The sequence below is a fragment of the Chelonoidis abingdonii genome, chromosome 5 (genome assembly GCF_003597395.2).
Source record: "Chelonoidis abingdonii isolate Lonesome George chromosome 5, CheloAbing_2.0, whole genome shotgun sequence".
Lineage (NCBI taxonomy): Eukaryota > Metazoa > Chordata > Testudines > Testudinidae > Chelonoidis > Chelonoidis abingdonii.
Window position 1 is genome coordinate 62,373,013 of NC_133773.1, and position 3,763 is coordinate 62,376,775.

Genomic DNA, 3,763 nt, shown 5'->3' on the forward strand with positions numbered 1-3,763 from the left:
CCCAAAGTCCTACCCTCTCCACACTTTCCTGGGCAGATTTGATTTGAATTCCTCCCCCCTAAATCCTTATCACCCCTTTCCTGGTAGGACTTGAGAGTATACTCCATCAGTCAGTCCTGGTGAACACAGACCCAAATCCTTGGATCTAAAACAAACGGAAAAATCAATCAGGTTCTTAAAGAAAATTTTAATTAAAGAAAAGGTGAAAGGAATCCTCTCTCTGCGAGATTAGAGCTCGAGATATCTCACAGACAAACAGATTCACAACACAGAGGGTTCCCTCTGGCAAAACTTTAAAGTTTCACAAAGACCCAATTTTATCTCCTCTGTTTTGCAAAAAAATCACACATAGAAAATAAATAGTAATCAATCCAATTCCTCTCTAATACTCACTACTCCTATAGGAGTGGGATTGGCTCCTTCTTCTGAGTCCGACAAAAGCACACACACGCCAGACAAAAGACTTTTTTCCCCTTCTAAGATTTAAAGTATCTGTCCCTATTGGTCCTCTGGCCAGGTGTCAGCCTAGGTTATGTAGCTTCTTAACCCTTTACAGGTAAAGAGCATTAACCTATCTGTATGTTTATGACAATAAGGAACCGAAGGAATAGGGAAATGATGAAGCATAGAACTGAAGAAGAGGGTAGGAGAAGAGAGACAAAAGACTGCCCTTACTGCTGCCCATCCATCTTGACTCATGTCTGGTGGTTGGTGCCCCCACCTGATAGGACCTTCTGCTAGGATGGTGCAGTGGAAACTCTTGTCCACTCCCATGCGGCGGGCAGGAGCGAGAGCGAGCAGGCGGAGAGGAGGAAAAGAGAGAGATGGGGAAGGTGGTACAAGAAATTCCACTGCCACCTCCTAGCAGAGGGTCCTATCAGGTGGGCCAGCGCAAAACCACCAGAAGCCATAAGTCAAGATGGAATGGCAGCAGTAAGGGCAGTCCTTTTCTCTTTTCTCTATCCCCTCCTTCCTTCGTCTATTGCTTCATCATTCCCTTTTCCTTCGTTCCCTTCTTGTCATACACATACAGATATAGGGTTAATGGCTCTTTAACCTGTAAAGGGTTAAGAAGCTCACATACCATAGCCTGACAACCGTGGCCAGCGACCAATAAAGGGGACTCAGATACTTTAAAATCAAGAAGGGGGGAAAAAAGTCCTTTTGTCTGGGCTTGTGGTGTGCTTTTGTCCCGACTTCAGAAAGAGGAGCCATCCCACTCCATAGGTAGCTGAGATTTTAGAGAGGAATGTTTAGATTACTTTTTATTTCTGATTTGTGATTTCTTTTGCAAAAACAGAAGGGAGATAAAATTGGGTTCTTTGTGAAACTTTAAAGTTTGCCCAGAGGGAAGCCCTCTGTGTTTTGAATCTGTTGTCCTGTGAGATTATCTTGGAGCTAATCTCGCAGAGTATTCCTTTCACCCTTTCTTTAATATAAAATTTTTATTTTAAGAACTGATTGATTTCCGTTGTTTTAAGACCGAAGGATTTGGGGTCGTGTTCACTCAGGACTGAACTGCATGAGAGTAAAATACTCTCAAGCTAACCAGAAAGGGGGTATAGATTGTAGGGGGGAGGAATTAATTATCAAATCTGCCCAGGAAAGTGTGGGAGGGGTAGGGACTTGGGAATATTTGGGGAAATGGCTAAAGTTTCCAAGCAATCCGTTTGTCTCTTTCTCTATCCCTCCTTCCTTTGCCTGCTGCTTTCATAATTCCATTCTTCATTCCGTCTACCCTTCTTGGCATTCATTTTGCTTCCATTGCCCCACTCACTCTGGAAGGAGAGACAGAGTGTGAAGGGTCAGAGGTGAGAATAAGTGATAGAGAGGAGGGCAGAAAATACCAGAGTGATCAGAGAAAAGGCCGCTTGAGCCAAATGAGAGGTAGGAATAGCTGGGGTGCTCTCATCCCTGTGAGCTTGAAGCAAGCAGCAGGAAATACCCCCATACTTAGAAGCTATACAGAATAGGCAGCTGTACTTGCCCCACCCAGCCTGATTCTCTGCCCTGGGACGTGGGTGCAGGATCAGGGGTAAGCACTCGAGGCCATTCTTCCCCTGCCACACTCAGAGACCGTCGCAGGATTTCCAGCAAAGCAGGTTTCGAATCAACATTCACAGACGTGGCTGTTCACACCCCTCAAAGCTTTTTTTTTTTCCTCGTCTCTGCAAACACCATTCCAACTGCTGCTCTTGCTGAATATTTCGCAAGCTTTTTCTTCACAGCCAGTAAGCTAGAAAGCAGCAGATATTATTTAAATTTTTATTAGCACGTTCATAGTCATCTACATCTTTCAGTGGCGTGATGAAGTTCTTCTAGGGCCATCGCTGAGACCTAGCAGCAGCCATTCATAAAACAACAGTGCGTCATCGTCTGTGTGTGCCAACAGCTGCACAAAGGCTGTTACAAAGGTCCAGCGATACGGTTGGCTGCAAAAGAGACCTTGCCCGTCCGGAACCTGTTCACAAGCCAGACAAATTGTGGGGGTCGGCGACGAGGGACCGTTGGGGATTCCTCTAGCCAGAGTGTCTGCTAACATCCGGCATGGTGCGATGAGAACCATAATGCCTGACGTGACAGCAAACATATCAGCTGGTAGTTTTAAAAAGGCTAATTGCTGCAGCGGCAGGCTGAGTTGGCGCGTACTTTCTCCAGTCACTGCAGTGGCAATCTCTTGTCCTGATATGAGGACAGCAATTTGCTCAGAAACTGGAAGCACTGGGAGTGGAAGTCGAAATGCAGGTTGCTTGGAGATGGAATACGCATGGGCAGCGACTGTAAACTGTGTATCTCACCACTTTGTGTGTGACAATCGGCTCCCAGACTGGTGGCGAACAGTATCCGCACTGAATCCAGGGTGGCAAGAACTGACATCCGCAGAATTGGAGAGCAACGCACCCCATGACGAACTTTGCAGTTGCTCCCAGAAGATCGTGCACATTGTAACAAAAATAAGTAATTTCAATTTGGGTTTTGTTCCCCAACGTCCCGCACCCTGATTCAGAAATGCGTTCTCACCAGCTGAACATTCCACATCTCGATAAGCAGAGATGAAATTTTTAATGCATGAGGAACAGATTCCACCATTTCTCTTCTTGGGGTTTTCCTGGATTGGCCCTTCTTTCAGAGGAGAGCACAAGCCACATGACACAGCAAACTCAAACAAGTCAGCTTATCTTGTTTTTAATGTGCCAGGACCAGAAAACTTTTCCAGCCACTTACGTGAAACATCTGTTTGAAAGAACAGGCAGCTCAAACAGCTTGCCTTACACTCACAGAGAGAATGCGTAGGTGTTTTTTGCATGCTACATGCCACATTTTGTCATGATAGTTACCCCCTTTGATAACTTCTGGGAAAAAATCCCTAATTCTGAAGTGATTATCTCTGGGGGCAAGGTGGGTTTGAAACTTTTAATTTGAAGTCCCATGGAAAAGTTAATTGATAAAAAGCAAACTACTCCCCGGCTCGGTATACAAAAAGTAAACTCAGTTTTCTCCTATTGTATCTTCTAACAGGTAGATGGAATTGTTTGTTTTGTGACATAAATGCCTAGGATATGTGATTGCTAAAATGCGCTATATAACAGTTCAATAAATCAATATGATAACAGAATTTGGTACCTCCTTTCAGTACATTCGGCACCAAACCTATCACAGAATACCAAATACATGACAAATGACTTCGACTTTAAAAAATTTAAACGCACACCAGGAAAATGGAACACCTACTCTAAGCATTTAGATGTGTTTCACAGGTTCG